The sequence below is a fragment of the Camelus bactrianus genome, chromosome 7 (genome assembly GCF_048773025.1).
Source record: "Camelus bactrianus isolate YW-2024 breed Bactrian camel chromosome 7, ASM4877302v1, whole genome shotgun sequence".
Lineage (NCBI taxonomy): Eukaryota > Metazoa > Chordata > Mammalia > Artiodactyla > Camelidae > Camelus > Camelus bactrianus.
In genome coordinates, this window is record NC_133545.1 from 21749718 (window position 1) to 21768787 (window position 19070).

The 19070-nt window shown below is 43.7% G+C and overlaps 1 protein-coding gene and 1 pseudogene across 1 annotated transcript in view; one reads left to right on the forward strand and one right to left on the reverse strand.

Annotated features, from left to right (window-relative positions):
* The window catches only part of SND1 (staphylococcal nuclease and tudor domain containing 1), a 379670-nt gene that overhangs the window by 289490 nt on the left and 71110 nt on the right, over positions 1 to 19070 (reverse strand). The window lies entirely within an intron of this gene.
* On the forward strand, positions 6095 to 9603 carry LOC141578138 (small ribosomal subunit protein eS6-like; annotated as a pseudogene).

Sequence of the window (19070 nt, forward strand, 5' to 3'; positions counted from 1 at the left end):
AAAGGAGAGGCCCACTGTTACTTATCTCTGAAGCTCTGAAATATAACCATGCTTGCTGAAATTATCCCAACATCCATGTACTCTCACAGATTCTGAAACTTCCTGGTTCTTACGCTACAACATTTTCCACGCTGCAAACACATCTCACAGAAGCCACAATCGGACTACATAGAATTCACAGGAAACCTCTTACCTACCTGAACTAATCCTTTCTCTTGGATGATGTATTCTTTTTACAAATATGGTTAACCAGTTCTAGTCAACAATCCAAGATTCAACTACCTCAAATCATCAGGTATATATAATTACACGAGAAAATTTGAAATTAAAATACTGCAGATTGAAGGCCATAAAAATGTAATCTATCTCCCCATCGGCTCCAGCAGTCTCCCAACTGAAGGCCAAACTCCAGACAGATTTAAGACAAAAGCTCTTCTAGATGTACTTGTTTGTAAAAACCAGAAGTTTACTTACTGCCCACCGGCATCTATTAGCTTTAATACTTCAAAGGCTCATACAACAGCTCATCTGGTTTTGAGCTCTACAAATGCCTGAACATTCCTAAGTACTTTTCAATTCAAATTCAAATGAATATTATTTTATTAAGGACAAATAGAAATACCAAACTTAAAAAAAAAATAGACTATTTCCACTATCAAACCCAGAGTCCAAGTATCTGTGAGGCTGCACACTCCTGTAGTTGTGTATAATAATCCCACACACACACAGCACTGCAATCCCATTAGCAGCATGCTTAAATTAATAAAATTGTTTGTCTTGTCAGCTTGTGTTACACGTTGTACAAACTTGTTAGATAATCAGCAGAGGCATGACAATTCATTATCCTAAAGGGAGCCAGTCTGAAACCGGCGGCTTCAGCTTTCAGCCGGAGCCACTGCATCAAATGAGTGCAGCGTCTGCAGCCGGCTGCCACGCACTCTGAAGGGCAGATGCAGAAACTCTGCGAGCATCCTACTGTTTGATAGCAGCAAGGGAGGTTTTCTATTTCACTCCCAGATACAAAAGCACCTACAGCCGCCCGGCATCAGCAGGACTGTCTTTTGAGAAATCTCAAACAAGACCAAGTCAACTTCTTCTGGTCCTTGGATCTACTGGCAAGGGTAAAAGCTGGGATCAGATTTTACAGCGGGTTTTAACATCAGTGCTTGGTTCATATTAAACCACCAAGTGTTACTCTTCTCCAGCAAAGATGGGGAGGGTGGGGAGGGTGATGAACCCCGCCCTGAACAGCAGAAAGTTCTTTTGATTTCACTTCCATCAGCTGCCTCCACACAGCAGCCGCACACAGGTGGGCATTTAGTGGTCACTCCATTGGCTGTGGAAGAACAAGGTGTCACACTCTTCCCGGACTCCACGCTGCCCATGCCAACAATGCTGCACTGGATTTAGCAGGAGCCTACCTGGGTGTTTTCGGTAAAAGGAAGTACTCGTCAGGTACAAAGTATACTTCTTGGCAACATTTACCCAAAATACAAATTGGTGGCAGATGGAAGACCACATTCCAGTTGCTTTTTGTAGGTTCCAGTGATCACCTCTATAACCTAGCCCCAGCACTAAGTAAGCTTTGCTAATCAGAACAAGTCTGTGGACCCAAAGGGATTTATTCAGATCTAAAAGAAATAAAACTTTTGGAAAAGTGAAAATGCTAATGAAAATAAGACCTACAACTTGACTACTATATTCCCTTAAGTGTTTAATGCTTATCATTACTGACCTATCAGACCACTGAAAGTTCTGCGGTCCAAAAGCAGTTTTCAACTTTCTTCCCCAAAGTGAATGAGTATGGATTCCCCATTTGAAGCTGGAGAAATCTGGCCACCCATCAAGTCTGTGGTCTTTATTGCCTCTTTTTCTCTAGGAGAGGATAATAATCTCTCACCTCACTGTCAGGCTTGGCCATGTGGTTGGTTTATAGAGCCCTTCCCAGAGGCAGGCTTACACAAGGCTGTCCTGGTGAACTTGGGAGGGGCCAGTTAAACCATGATGAGTCAGTGTTGATTGGCATGTCTCTTTTCCCTCCACTACAGCACAGGCAAAATCCCAGATAATGAATGATCCATCAGCCTCGATCCTAGCCATCGCCTACCTATGATGGACGTATGAATGAGAAATAAACCTCTATTATTATAAACTACTGAGCTTTTGTTACTGAAACAGAACTTCGCTTAAGTGGACCAAATAAAAGCTATAGGAAATTTGGTCCTAGCAAGGATTTTTATAGTTAAAAGCAACAAAACATCCAGAGAGGCAGAAAAGAATCTTCCACAGAATGATGGCTCACTTTAGGAAAGCAAAAATTCTTTTACTCTAACTGACCTCCTCAACTGGAGTCCCATTTTCACTCAAGATGATAATCTATACAATTCCAGCAGAGAAATCATTTTCTATCCTTCAAAACAGAAAACACCGCGGCACAAAATGACACATCATATTCAGAGTGTCTAGTACTGGTTTCATCTTTCTCTGCTTCCTCTCTTGCTACAAGGCTGTTAGATCCAATTCATTTCTAATTGATAATCTACTTTAGGCTAAGTGTGAATAAAATATCAACAGGCTCCGAGTTTTCAAGGGGGCTTGACTGAAAGCTAATTTAGGAAAATAACTATTTTGGCTCTTTCAGGAGTCTGAATTTTACTTCTCACTGTATCTGGATAGGTGAGGTATGACAAAGAGGTTACCATTTTAGCAGGATTCCATCAGGACAAAATTGTATTAGCAGCACAGAGTCCAAGAGATAAGATATAATAAGTGTTGAAGCACATTTCTGTGTCAAAAAAATTCTTCAGGGTCCTAAGAAGGCAGGATACGGCAAATAGTACCTTAATGAATGTAATAATGAGGGAAGGAAAATCCACAGACCAGGCTGTTCCACCTTACACTGTTTATACATTCGGGGTTTTCTGCTGAAGAATCAAAAGGTTTATCAGAAACAGATGCACTATGCATCTAGGCACCCTAGGAGCCTCTCCTGCCCCACTCTCATCCCAGCTCTATTATATAACCAATGATCAGAAAAAGCAAGGATTTGGTCAGAGGCGGGAGTTGGGGTTGGAGAAGGGGGAGGGGGAGGGAAGCATCGTTTTCAATTTAAAAAAAAGAAAAAGAAAAACAACATCTCAATTTTCATGCCCAGCACACCGACATACATCTGGCTCCCAGCATCCAAGGCCCCCATGGGCCTGTTGTACACAACCTCTGCTCTTTGAGATTCAAGAATATTGTTTCCTATTATCAATATAGTTGTTAGTAAAAAATTTCCATTCAGATTATCCTCCCCAAAGCACAGAATACTCTATTAAGGATTTAAAACATATCTCTCTGAACCCAATCTCTTCTACACCGAACTCTGAGCTAAGACACTTGACAGGAATTCGTTATCCAGGAGCAGGCACTGAACCTCTGGCCCTCTGCAGCCTTGATAAAGGATGCTATTCGTCCCTAAAAAAAAGCTGCGAGTGAGTTAAGATCATTGGGTCAATACCGTGTTTGTCTCCAAGATGCCAAACCACACAAACAAGAGTTCAGGGGGAAGAAAAAAAAGAAACCAGCACCTGATCAACGCTAAGCCAGCTGTCTTCAAAGAGCCACTCCTGAGACGGCAGCAGAAGAAAAGGAGGCCAAGTCACAGGCCAGCGCCCAACACCTTGTACCAGGAGGTGGGCCGGCAAACTTCTGCCCACCGGCCAAGTCTCTCACCTGCTCCCTGGTTTTGTATGGCCTGTCGACTGAAAATGAGTTTCACATTTGTGAGGAAAAAGTCAGAGAAATATCTGGAGACAGGTGAAAATAACATGAAATTCAAATTTCAGCGTTCATAAATGAAGTTTTGTTGGAACCTAGCCACAGCCATCATTTAGGTGGTGTCTATGGCTGGTTGCAGCTCCAGTAGCAGAGTTGAACTGCTGCAACAGAGCTTAATATTTACTAACAATTACTAACAATATTATTTAGCCCCTTACAGAAAAAAAAAAAAAAGTGTCAACTGTAGCCTTCTGCTCTCTAAATTCCCCCTCTGCTTCCCCTAGGGAAACAGGGGACAGGCCCAGAGCTCACCACTGGAGCCATCAGGGCATACAGCAGAGCAGTCCTGCTGGCAGGGAGGGGCTGGCTGGGACTCCTGGGCAAGTGGGCAGATTTATCTTTGCATTTCCCATGCCTGGCACACAATAGGTATTTAATAAATGCACGTCACTGAATGGCTTGTGAACGAAAGCAAACTCACCACACAGGGTTTACCGACACACCCACCCCCTCCAAATTTCCACCCACTCGTTTTGAGAAACCACAGGACACCAAGAGCTGAATGAAAACCACTCTCAATTTATATGGAGACCAGCATGCCCAGTCTAATTCCTGCTGGAATCAACTCTCCAGTTCTATTAGGAAGACAATCTCCTAGGATGCTGACAGGAAGGAAGAGATGAGGAGAGGAAAGGCTGACATGCTACGTCTAAAAACATGGCCGGCTTAGCTGGATCCCAGCCAGCACCCGGCCGCACTGATCAGATATTCACAGAGCAGCACAGAGAAAGGAAGAGGAGCGGGGCAAGCGCTAGCCTTACACTCGGATGCTACTTGTGATTCAGGCAACAGCTGCACATCGGGTAATGCTCCCATGAGCAGTCAGCTGGGGAAGCGCTGGGTCTCGTCCTCACTAAAAGCTCCGGCTGCAAACCCAGCACGCTATTTGGACAGCCAATTGCCCGTGACCAGGCCAGTGTCCAGACGGTGCTGAGGAACCAGGGAATGCAGGAGGGTCACTTGTTCGTAACAACAATCCCGGCAAACTGAAAGGACCCTCCTTATTTTCCAAATCCTCCCCTAGCTGAAGATTTGCCAGAGCAGAGACTTTGCTGTGCGTCCCACAGAAGCACACACCATTATCTTCCAAACACATGAGGACACAGAAGCCCGTCTCTCGAGAAAGAATGTCCCCAGGGCAAATGACGGCTATAACCCAAGGTTCCCTCCAAGTTTCTTTTATTTGTTTTTTAATCAGCAAATTTGTCTGCCTTGGAAATCCTTCCTCATTGTAACCCATCCCTCCAATCAGGTGTCTAAAACCAGGGAAAACACCGGGGTGGTACAGAGAGTCTGATGTGGGCCACGCACAGGCACAAAGGCACGCTTCCACTTTTCATCCATTATTCCAGACAATGCTGATCTCTACACTGTCTTAGCGAACGAGTCTCGGGTGCTCAGAGCCAAGCCAGTCTGTGAAAGCCACCTAGAGGAGTTAAGAATGCTTCTTTTGCAGCTGCCACAGACAGGTGAGGGGCCCCTGAGAAGATCCCAGACCCCCTCAGGACAGGGACAGTATGCAGGTGGCAGGAATGGGGGGGCAGGATGGTTACCTCCTCCCCAATTAAGCCATTTTGCCCTTTCCAGTTTGGGGCGGCATGAGGCCTGCTCCTCTTGTCTACCCCCTCCCCCCACAGCTCCCTCCCTGTGATGGGGGGAAGCAGGGGCACAGTCTCCCTCCGCCGAGCCCCTGTATGTAACTTGGAGTGTGTTACCTTCAGACCTTTCCACTTGTACTTTATGCAAAATGGCTCGTGTGAGGGCTGCAAGCTGGAGGGTTGTGCAGGCCTCAGGCCACAGGGAGGCACCTGTGGAGTAGGGGAGTTCATGTACCCCCTCTTTTTCCCCAGAGCGTCTGGACTCAGGTTAGTTTGGAGGTGGGGGCTCCTGTACTTTGCCACAGGCATGGGGAGGGTTCTCTCCTCACCCTCTCTGCCCTCCAAACTTGGGTTGCACTTTCCAAGAAGGTGATTTTCCCCTCCCCTCGTCCCCATCCCCAGAACAAAACATGCTGATCATGTGCAATATTTCTTACTGTGCCGAGAAGCCACAATGACCGAGATGAAAGCTGTTTAACACACACACACACACACACACACACACACACGCACACAAAAGAATGCTTCCTTTGAACCATGTCTGACCACCCAAAGCCTGAAGTCTAGGTAGGTTTAGCTCCCCTCAGCAACAGAGGACAGACTGAATAGGCTTTGACAAAAAATGCTGCCAAAACAACAACTTAAAATGGACTTGTTTGTGGATGTTGTCTGAATCTTCAGGTTGGCCTCCATAACATCAATAAAGCATCTAGAATGGCCTGCTTCATTAGTCACTGGTAAACCAAACAAATTCTACCACCAACGTAATTACCATTACAAACACCCTAGAAGGAAGACTAACTTGATGGGAAGAAAAGCATGGAGTCCACAGAGATTTCTTACATTTTACTTTCTGCTTATTTCTGGTTTGGTGGGTAAAGAGGGTAGATGGCGGTGGTAATGTCCTCTGTCAAAATTCTCTAGCAGAGTAATAACATCAAAGTACAGGTCTATTTACAATCGTGAACTCTTTATAAAAAGCTCTGAAAACCAAAATGTAGTTTTCATTACACATTTGCTAGTAAAACTTAACCTAATCTAAATTTGCTGCAAAACCTCACCTGAACAGATGTGATGTTAAAGTCTTTATCCCACTTAGAGTCAAGATACATACGTTTCATTGCAAACATATTAATGTGTTTAATTATGGGCCTGCTATCCACAATCCCACTAAGGGTGGTATGTAATTAATATACCATACTTGGACCATATACCCTTCCCAAAATCCAAGAACTTCCAAGTTCAGAAACATCTGACCCTAAAGGTTTCTGACAAAGGACTTGTGGGTCTACGTTTCCTTAACCTTCCTCATCACTCCCACCAGTGGCCAGTTCTCAAAACTTTCCATCCACAGGAACCAGCACATTGAATGCCCCTAAGTCCTCTACAGCCCAACCCTCAAGCCTTCTCGAAATGTATTCTTTGACCCATCTGCAGTATGTGCAATCCTTTGCTGGATTAACAATAAACTTCTATGCCGATGAATCAAAACTTTTGTTGTCGCCTTTTTCGCAGCTCCTTGGAGGCAGTCGGCTGCTTCAGAATGAAGCTGAACATCTCTTTCCCGGCCACCGGCTGCCAGAAACTCATTGAAGTGGACGATGAACGCAAACTTCGTACCTTTTATGAGGAGCGCATAGCCAGAGAAGTTGCTGCGGATGCTCTGGGTGAAGAATGGAAGGGTTATGTGGTCTGAATCAGTGGTGGGAACGACAAACAAGGTTTCCCCATGAAGCAGGGTGTCTTGACCTATGGTCGAGTCCGCCTGCTACTGAGTAAGGGGAACTCCTGTTACAGACCAAGGAGGACTGGAGAAAGAAAGCGCAAATCTGTACAGAGGTGTATTGTGGGTGCCAATCTGAGTGTTCTCAATTTGGTTATCATAAAAAAAAGGGGAGAACGATATTCCTGGACTCACTGATACTACTGTGCCTTGTCACCTGGGGCCCAAAAGAGCTAGCAGAACCCACAAAGTTTTCAGCCTCTCTAAAGAAGATGATGTCCGCCAGTATGTTGTGAGAAAGCCCCTCAACAAAGAAGGTAAGAAACCTAGGACCAAAGCTCCCAACATTCAGTGTCTTGTTACCCTACATGTTCTATAACACAAACGTTGGCATATTGCTCTGAAGAAACAGTGTAATAAGAAAAACAAGGAAGAGGCTGCAGAATATGCTAAACTGTTGGCTAAGAGGATGAAGGAGGCTAAAGAAAAATGCCAGGAACAAATTGCCCAGAGACGGAAGCTGTCCTCTCTGAGAGCTTCTACCTCTAAGTCTGAATCCAGTCAAAAATGAGATGTTCTAAGAGTAACAAGTAAGATTAGACATCCAAAAAAAAAAAAAACTTTTGCTGTCACATGTTCTGTCTAGCTACATCTCACTTACTTCCATCTTCCTACTTGAACGTTGCCACTGGTGGGTTGTGCCAACTTGTCTGAAGCTGAACTTCTCGTGGTTACCCAGTCTCCCAAACCAGCGCCATGTCTATTGATCTACATAATTTTAAATAAACTCTCATCACCCTCGATCAAAACCTTGAATCTCTATTGTCAAATTCATATCCACTGATGTGGGTAACTTAACCACTCCCTCCGCAGGTTTAATCAATCAGCAAACCTTGCTGACTCTTCCTGGCGTGAACATCATTGCATCCTTTTCTCTCCTGTGTCCACTGCCTAATTCAGACTCCCCATACCTCATCGTTAATACCCCATGGAGCCTCCACCATATCGCTTTCCCCTCCCACCTAATCACCACTCTGCCACAAGATGAGTATTCCTACCCTTCTCCTCCATCACAAACACCTGCTCAAAAATTTTCACAGGCTTCTCAGCCCACAGAATAAGGCCAAAACAACCCTTAGTGTAGCTTTCAGGACCCTCCAGTGTTGGCTAAGAAATCTTCTGCAGGTTTATCTTCTTAAGGCTACCTGGACACTTGAATCAACAGGGGGACTTTTTAGATATACCACATCCATGACTATATAGCCCCATCCCTATTTCAGTTTAACTGTGAGGGGTGTTATACCAGACAGTTTGTCATTGTTGCTCTTTGTATTTGTTCGTTTTTTTTTTATTTCTTAAAGCTCCTCCATGATTCCCATGTGCTTTCATGAACTGGGGGCCACAGATCTAGAAAAACTTTTTACTCCCAGCACCTACATACACCTTGCACCTTTCACACACCTACCCTTCTAGTCTTAAAATGCCATTTCTATTAAGCCGATCTTTTCCACCCCATTCTGAAACATTCTCTTGCTCTTAACAACTACAGCAATTTGTAACAAATTCATAGTCTTATATTTATTGTCTACTGATGTACAAATGTTTTATAAGACACTTGTTTTTAAAACTGTGTTTAAGCTTGTTGCTCAATGAGATAATTTAGAGGAAGACATATTTAAATCCTTTTCTAGTCTCACCAGGTTCCTAGGCTTAATTCTCACATATATGATTAGGGTATCTTTTGAAAACTTGTCAACTTATTTTGAGATTACTTTCACCATATGTCAGAGGGTTAAAAGACTTCATGGCTACAAATTCAGACAATAACCAGCAGAATACATACACCTGGCTGGTGTAGTTATGGTCCAGAGTACCCAAAGGTGGGTGGCAGTGCTCTGGAAGTGTGCTGCCATGTGTACAAGCTCGGCTCCCAAGGCACAGATGCAAAGACCTAGTCAGAGCAATCATGTGTTACCAAGTGTTATGGTCGGTCTGCATGGAGTCAGAATGCAAGAGACAAGATGTTACAACATGAAGATACAGGAGACCAAGCCAAATCAGCGGAAGAATCACAGGCAGAGTCAGCCAAGACGGAATGGCTCTCACGAGTGTCAGATACGCCCTTCAATATCCTGTTTTCACACAAGCTTATGTCTCCAATTAGCTAGAAACAAGGTCAGAGGAACAGGCTAGCACAACACTGACTCAGGCAATTGATAACCAAACATATAAGAAACATAAAAGACCAAGATGTTTCCTAATCCAAAGCAATACAACACACATAGAAAGGGGTGAGCAGGGGGTAAAGTAACCGCATCTGGGGCACCATCATATAAAAATGTGGTAATTCTACAATCATCAAGATACACTGTTCTCCCCTGTTGTCTACAATACTTTCTTCCTACATTAGTCAAATAAAAGGCAAAGAAAGAAAGCCCAAGTGACAATACAATGTGGTGACATTGATAATGGAAAGGCATGAGTCGCCTTTAGCTAAAGCACTGCAAAAAATTATTACAGTGCCGTGTCCTAAACAATTAGTCCTTGTGAGAAAACACTCTGCTGTGGGCCTACACAAGCAAGAGCTGTTTCCTCAAACCACTGATGTTCAGTATCGTCAAATATGTCAACCAGGCTTTGATAACTGGTGTCAGTTGGAAGAAAGTTTTTTTTCTAAAGGATCTTCCAGGCCGAACATCAAGTTTGTGAATTCTCTGACTCCAATTTCCCTCCGTGACTGTAGCCAGAGAAACCACTCCTCTCCAGAGAATGCATTCTCACAGAAACGTCCCTCAACCCTCAATGCCAATTCCTTGGAATACCCTGCAAGCCTGGAATGCATTATGGTAACTGGCCATATTAGTACATGTGTTGTATTCTGTATGAGCAAAAACCAGAAGCCAAAATTATTTTAAGTCCATGATCCTTCCGAGAGACAAGGACAGGAATGGCCATGGGCAATCCAATCCTACACATAAGAGTCCTTCCTACAGCCACATGGGCTACTTATAGCCAAGGCACAAGATTCAGGGCCCTGGACAAGTCATTTAATGATAGGACTCACCAACATGTCTATACTTTTCAAATGAACAGAGATGTCTGTCACTTTGAAGAACTTAGCCAACCTGGAAAACAATCCTAGAAATCACATTTTCCCTTCATTTCTCTATGAACTCTGCCACCCAAAGTACACCCTCCACATACACAATCAAAAGACACCTTATGTGTACTGAACGCAAAGGCATTCATAAAGTGTTTATTAAATTATCCTGACACAAGTTTTTTTAAAGTTATTTTAATGCCGAAGAAAACACAGAACAAAATGTGCTTGCAAAGGATACAGCACAAGAAAGTACACTGCTAAGATTGAACGTTAGCAGCCTTTGTTAGCCATTTCTGCAACTCACTGATCAGCGGCTCAAAGTGGCCAGTCGTTGCTCTGGACTGAGGGAAGAGGGACTGGACATCAATACAGCCACATAAGCTCAGGGTATAAATAGGTACTTCTGTACTACCAAAAGCCAGACATCAGTTGTCTAGCCTAAAACACCACCACACTCAAAGGATGAATGTTCACAGGATGCAAGGAACAGTAAGAAAAGGCCAGCCGCACAGGGCAATCGGAAGCATGTCTCAATAAAATAAGGCGCAGAAAATTAGGAAGGGGGGAGACTTCCCCTCCACCAGCAGGATATCTGTGTTTGCATTCTTCCTTCCCATCTCTCATGCCCTCATCTGATGAGTCTGTGACATTACAAACAGATTTCTCATTTAAGCATTCATTGGTTCCTGCTATTTCCTCCCACCTCAAATCACAATCCCTATAGTTGAGGCCCAACAATTGGTTGTTATGGAAATGAACTGTTATGGAAATGAACATTAGACCACGAGGGCCCAACAGCTAGTTCAGGGGGCAAGAAAGAGCTGAATGAGAAGTGTAAGGAAATGAAGACCTCTGACTGCTTCTGTTTTTAAGACAATGGTCTGACCGAAGCTATACATTTTTTTTTTTACATTATTTCTAAAATTGCAATGCATTACAATGGCAGGCAGCGACTGTGCTGTGAAACAAAAAAGGGATTTCAAAAAATGCATCATTCTCTACCATGACCATTCCCTGCAGGTGCTCCCCACTATCTGCCTACGGGTGCGTATGCGTAAAAACAGCATCAGCTGTCAGGGGTGCGCACAACTGTGGCCTCCTGGGTAGGTGAGTGAGCAGCACACCCAGACAGCCTCGAAGTCGTCTCAACACTTAGGAGGCCCAACAGACAGGAGCTCAAGGTGGGGGCTCTGATGCAGACCCCCCCAGCCCGATGCCTCCCTCAAACATTCAGACCCTTCAGTGGCTCAGGTCACCCAGGACCATCACTGATCACCAACATTTTATCAGACTATATAGGTTTCATGAGTTGAAAAGGTTATCGCAGACTTAACTGTGTCTATGATGGAGCTGCTCAGTACACAAAAGAAGATAAAAGTCACTTTTTTGGGTAAGTTTGTGGGACCCCTTGGAAGGGGAACAGAAAGTGTGCATCAATCATAACCTGAGAGAGAGTCAAAGGCATCTAATCTGAACTGATTTACCCTTGTGCTAAAAAGGTATGTCACCGCATGGTTACAGATCGCTGGTGGCCTGCTACAAAAGGCATACAACAGGGAAGAGTCTGATAACAAAGTAGTAAAATTCTGAAAATAAGACACAGCAACATCCTTATAGCTTCTACTATTTAAAAAAAAAAAAAAAAAAAAAAAAAAAAGGTAGCCAGATCTACAGGACAAATTAAGTCCCCTGTTTCCATCCTTCTCCCAAATCTTCACACAGTTGAGTGAGCACCTCTTCCCATGAGTATCTTTCTACTTATCAAGGGTGTTTAACGGATTAACAGTGCTATTTTTTCTATAGTTCTTAGAATTAATCTCCCTAAATATCAGGTTATGAATGTAATATAAATTTAAAAACAGAAATCCTTCTCAGGGACTACACTTAAAAACGAGACAAGATGCAAATGAGACAGCACTTAGAGAAAAATCAGTTGCACTGGGGGTCATCTTAGAATGTACTTGAAGCAGTCAGAGGGAGGTTTTTGTTTTTGTTTTTTTCCTAAATAAACAAGAGTATTTATTATCTCTCCAAATACTCTCTTCCCACTCTCTATTTGGCACTCTTTAGAAATCATTTCCCTTTCTGCATCTATATTTCTTAATTTACAGGAAGGAGACCAAGATTAAAAGCCATCATCTGACAAAATTATTTTCTTGAACACAGAAAAAGGAGAAGAGATGATCACACAGGTGATTGCTTTGAGGGAAAACATGGGACAGCTGAGGGGGAGTGGGCACATCATCATTTACATACTCACACAGGAACCCCAGGGACCGGTTTCACAATGTTTCTTGTGCAGGACAGACCAACAGGCAAGAGTGCCCTGCCAGGCAGTAACATTTACTTCGTGTTCACCGTACGTGCAACACCTCTACCCTGGTCATGCAGAATAAAAACTGATTTATTTAGCAAATGAGGGTTTCATCATACAGTACACTGATTTTTTAAAATATCATAATTTCAATACACAAAGGGAAGCAAGCAGAACATCTAAGGTCACCAGAAAGAACAAAATGAAATACAAGAACACGGAGGAAATAGGAAAGAACAGAAGCCTAAGCCTAAGTATATTTAGCACACCTTCAATATCTATTAATTATAAATATAGATCTTCCTTAAATCAGTGGTAATTGCAAAGAGAATATTCATGATCACTTTGCTAAATAAACAGATGTTTGACTAAACTTACAACTTAATCACCAGCATGAAAGATTATAATCTACCATCATTAAAAAATACCACATACAAACTTAAATTAAAAGGGGTTTTTAGGGCAACTCTAAGTTCTTCATTAGAACCAGCATCATTACACATTTGAAAAATATTTGTATCCCCACGCAATTTACATGCCTGTTGATAAAACAGGTGCAAGGCCTGGTAAACGAGACGGAGTCTCAACTGCAAGTGAGACGCCTACCACTCAAACCACCATGACTGCTTTGGCCCATTTCAGTAAGAAACTACTCAAAGTTACAATCTGCTCAAGCTATAAAACAGTATAAGAATGACAGGCCATATATATGGTTAAAGTTATCAAAAAAAAAAAAAAAAGAAGAAGAAGAAGAAAATCAACACTACTTTCTTCCAAGAGCCAGAAATCATAAATTATCAACTTCCTCCTGAGGACGAAAGTGACCATCGCAAGCTCACGGTCAATACAAGAACCTTGCGACTTTCTGAATCCATTCTCTTTAAAATATGGCTTTTTACAAAAAACAGCGTCTAGAAGGGACAGGTTAGAAAGATGACAGTGAGGACAGAGCAGACAAGAGAAGGAGAGAGAGGGTGCTGACCTTTCAATGTGGAGCTACCAAAAGGCCAGGGGCTATTTTGCTAGAAAGTAAAAACATCACCTTCCTCCCTGGCATCGGAGTAGTGACAGTAAATGCTTGCTGACATTCAGCAAGAGGACGAGAGCTGGCTGCCTGAGGAGTGGCCTTCACAGAATGTCTAGGTAAAAAGCAGAGCTTCAAGGGAAACTGCCTTACAGACTTAAGACTCCTGGGCACTGCAAGGGCACCTCTCCAAATGGAAAACATGCAACGAATGACCAACGCCTTGCAAGTTCGCGGGCTTTGGACCAGCGTACAATTCAGTGCCATCCCTTGTATCAAGCTCCACACCAATCTTTCATGTCAATCATCTTCCTTTTCCCCAAGAGGAAAGTTAAACAGCTGTTTGGATATGAGGCTGGGTCATGCAACACTGGATTTGACCAAAGGGTTTAAAAGAGATGGAAATCCCTGGAGTGAAAATAAAATTTGAGGGTGGGGAGTGTGACATGTGTTACCTCCACAACCATGCCCAGAGACAGGCCTGTGTTTGGGTTTCTACCTCATGAGAGGTACAAAGCAGGAAGACGACCAGAATCCAAGTGTAAAGAACAAGTCAAACGTGATCTCTCTGTCCTCTGAGTCCCCGCAGCACCTGGGTTGCATCCCTTCCGGCACGTAGCATGTGCTTGTTTAACATGTGCTTGAGTTATTTCCATTACCAGACTGAATTTCTGACACTGGAGACTTCATTTTCATAGCTTTGTATTCCTCATCATTCCCAACACAATACACTGTTCAGAGTAAGGACCAAGTAACCACCTGAAGAACCGTACTGCAATAGAGTGACTAGACACTGAAGACACTTCTATGATGCGTGCTTTGCAGAGCACTGTCATACAAAAAGTGGTACATGGCGCTTGCCGCCGCCCCCCCCAATACCTTCCACTCTTTTAAGTACAACAAACAGGGAGTTAACATTAACTTATTACTATGGGTTTAAAAAAAAAAAAAGCATCGCAACAAAGATGAGTATGGTTCAGTTGAACTGGAATGAAAACGCTCCAAAGAGTCCTCCAAGGAAGTTTCTTGCCTCTTCAGAATGCGGACTGCTGAGTTACTACCCCTAGTGACCCTCAGGGAGAGTGACAGTTCCAGAAGCTCAGAGCTGCTGAAAATGACACTAATTCAGCCCTTTGGTGACACCAGAGTGGAGAATGAGAAATACCCTTTAATTTGATGCAATTTAAACATCTGCCAAAGACATCATGGAGGCACACAGCGTCCTCTGGTCTCACTGGTTCCGTCTGGGGTCAGCTTTCACGCCCACTTTCACACACTAACCCTAACACTGTGACATCCTTCGTCTCAGGCTACCCACATCTGGCCACCAGCTGCCTATCAAGTAGATCTCTTCACCTAGATTACAAAGAATACCTTTCTCAAGTCCCTAGAGGACTTATCTTCCAGGTAAAGAAGAGCTAGATGGTGAGTCTTCCGGCTCAATTACCAGAAAGGCGTCCTGGGAACCTGTCCAACTCCAGAGGGGCAGCACTCACGCTGAGAACAAGACAGTAGAGCCCAGCAATTTCAGGGTATTAGATGTAATAAGAAGGAATCCCTTACCTGACTCAAGGGAAACATTGTGGGAATTAAATATAAGGCTTTTAAAGTGGTCTGACGTCCCCCAAAAGAACACTAAGTTAGTACCCATTGTTAGCACTTATTAGAAGCAAAGTTCAAGAGTAGAGAAATCTACTGTGCTCCATTCTAATAAGAGGGACTTTTCAAGTCACTCGCAGAAGAGAAACATTACACCTTTTGTAAGGGCCGTAACAGATACACAGCTGAAGGAAATGTTAACAAGTGAAGAGAGAGGAAGTGCCGGACAAGAAGCACATCACGGAGCAACAGTAAAACACAGCGGTATGCAATCCTGTTTGAGAATTAGGATCACCTGTGGTGCAACAAGGCCTGCGCTCCGTTCCCGGAGACTGATTAGTTGTTCTGGTCAACTCCTGGGCTTTTTTTTTGTTTTTTGTTTTTTGTTTTCAAGTTCCACAGGTAATTTTCAGGTAATGTCCTAACAATGTTAAAAACAGAGAACAAATGAACAGGTAAAAGGCGAATGGAAAGGGGCATTTCAAGGAGCCATCTTGTGAAAGAGGAAGTCTTTAAAAAAAAAAAAAAAAAAGAGAGATAGGCTGGGAGCTGGAACCTCTACCAGAGAGCCTGTATCTGGACAGACGCTTCCTGGAGCAACAGAATACAAAGAAACTGTAAGGGACTAAAAATAACTGCATGAACGCACAGTTGGGGGATTATGAACAGTAAGAGACAAAAAGGCCACAAACCAACAGCCATTTCTGAGGTGCAAAAGCAGGGTACTGGGTGTGATTCCTGCACAGAGCACCACCAAGCAGATGGACAGACCACCTAAGCTAGGCCTCCTGCCCAACCCACCCCTACTGTCACCCCATTTAAGGAACCAGCTTGGCCCTGCCTTGGGGAGCAAGCAAGGGTATCTGTTTCCCTCGTGCTGCAGCCCCAACCAAGCCTTGCCTGAATTTCTCAACTGGCCTCTTATCAATTTCTATTGATTTAAGAGTCCAAGGACCCAGGTCGGTAACAAAACCACATTCAACCTTTGATAGTCATTTTAATTTCCTGAGAAAGTTAGTTATACACAGGACAAGTCAATTCTGGGATGAAATACCCACCCAAGTAGCTGAAAAATTGCTGGCATTCCTAAAGAAGAATTAAAGTTTCCCAGGTAAGTTTCATAAATCAGGCCACATTACAGATTTTAAAGCCAACTACTGGCCCAGATCAGAGGACAAAAAGTCAGACACTAATTTGTGTACCAATTCTAATATGCGGGGGGAAGGGAGTGTCCCCACAGCACCAAGCAATTCTCTGACACCAGCTGGGTGCCGTACCAATTTAACTCAATTCTGACACTACCTAGTGTCAGATCCCACTGGTTAAGGGCAAAGTCCTCCAAGACTGCACCCCCCCCCCACCTTCCAGATGCCAATCACAAGTCAAGATTGTCATCCGTGCTTCTTACCAAACGGCTATAAACAACCAACAATCTCCTCCTTCGGTTTGATTAACCTGCTGGAGCGGCTCACAGAACTCAGAGAAATATATTACTTACTAGATCACCAGTTTATTTTAAAAGGATACAACTCAAGAACAGCCAGTTGGAAGGGATTCGCAGAGCAAGGTATGAGGAGAGGTCAGAGAACTTCTATGTCCTCTCCAAACACGCACAAGGCTCCTGAAATCTCCAGCGTTCACCAACCTGGAAGCTCTCCAAACCCAATCCTTTGGGTTTTTATGGAAGCCTCCTTAAATAAGCACGGTTGATTAAATCACCAGACACTGGCAATTGGTTTGACCTCCAGTGGCTCCTCCCCTTCCCCTGAAGCCAGGGGGTGGGACTGAAAGTTCCGATTCTCCTATCACAAGCTTGCTTCTCTTGGCAACCAACCCCCATCTGCAGGTGAAGCCCAGTCACCTTATTAACATAACAAAAACCACCTTTATAGCTCTCATCACTTAGAAAATTCTGGGGGCTTTAAGAGCTCTGTGCCACAAACAAGAACAAAGACCAAAGATATGTTTACTATAAGTCACAATATCATAAGTATGATAATGATTTTCTCTCCCTACCTCCAGAGGAAATATGGTATGCAATAATGCTTTATAAGGAAAGAGCTTTCTAGAAAGGAAAAAAAATCCTCTTTAAAGAAATGAGTGGCTATGACATCTTTGTTACAGAATAACTGAAAATTCCCCAAAGTTTAAAAACCTACGACTATTTCAGACAATTCTTAAGGCAAGCTTATCAAGATTTATATATACATGATTTTGACTTAGATGCCATCACTTTTAATCTTAAGACCCCACCCAGAATCAATCCCACTCCCATCTCCACCACAGCCATCCAGGACACACAAAAAAGGTGATTCTCAACCCTAGCTGCACATCAGAAGCATCTGAAGAGCTTTGAGGAAGGAGGGGGTGGGGGGAGCCATCTGGGACCCACACTTTGAAATTCTAATTCAGTAGACCTGGGGCACAGATGGTTTTTAAGAGATCCCTAGGTGATTCTGATGTGCAGTCAAGGGCCGAGAACCTCTGCATTCAAAGCATTGACACTTAACATTTCCACTCTGCATTGCTCTGCTGATGGAGCCCTGTTGCTGCGGAGTCAGACCCGAAGCAGGCGCTAATCGGTTCTGTTCCCTGACACACAGATGAGTTACTGTGATTCTTTAGGGCTGTAATTTAGTGGAGTTGAGACACTGATGAGTTCATGGCTTTGTTTCTCATTAATCTTTTACTGCGTTCCAAGTTGTGTGTGCTTTTCATTCTACGATTCCAAATCAACACGTAAGACATAAATGTTTAAAAAAAATACCCAAGCTGCTGCCTTCTTTTGGTAGCCTTTTGCATTCAAAAGATGATCGATGAATAAAAGACACCCACCCACTCCCACCCCAGTCTCCCCAACCACAGGCACAGCCAGGCCTGTGTCCATTACAAACAAATGCAGCTAGTTACCCTTAGAACCGGAGTGATTACAGAAACCGGTTTGGGCTTGAATCTTAACACCTAAGATCTGTGCTTCCAGGCAACAATGAGAATTTAATTATGGGGAGTAACCTGAGCACAGGCTCACTTACAGAGAAAGCTGTGTAAGTGCTTTACATTGGCCAATATGGGCTGGGGTAGGGGGCTGGGGAGCAGGCAGGCATTGTATGAAGGGTGTCTCCCCACTCAGAGGCTCTCTTCTGACCAATCTTCTACCATCATGATTTTAGACTTGGAACCCAAGATCTGTAATCTATTTCCAGAGCAACATCTCCAAGACCATCCTCATCAGCAATTGCCCAATTATCCAGGCAGAGGCAGGTGCTTAACGATTTCCAGGGGTAGGGCATAGTGGTAGAGTGCAGTGCTTAGCATGCAAGAAGTCCTGGGTTCAATCCCCAGTACCTCCATTAAAAAATAATAATAAACAAACATAATTACCCCCCTAAAAAAAGTTAAAAAGAAAAAAGAACTTCTGGAGTGCCCTGGCCAGGAAATTAACTATAACAGAAACCCTCAGACCTAGGACAAGAAAAGCTCCCAGAGCAAGAGGTCCAAGTCCAATGTGATATGTGGCATTTTCTTTCTCCATCTCTTCCATGGTCGTTCTGGGATCTGGGGGGTCAGGACGCTGAGTCCTACTCACTGATCAGCTATATACCCTCATTGAGTTACTGGCCCTTGGTGGGGGCATTTGGGGTGGATTTATTACCACCCACCCAGTGGGAGGACAGCTAGAGGCTTCATTAAGTCCAGGAACACGAAAAGCAGTCCCCCGAGGATGCAGGCCAGGGGAGGGCAGATGATTATTACCGAAGAAATCATGGCGGCTGTCTGGGCCTCAGAAAGCACCCAGCACTGGGAGAAGCACGTTATTAAAAAAGACAATAAAATAAATAAATCAGCCTTCTGGGTTCACATAAATATTTCGCTAATCAGTTAAAAGG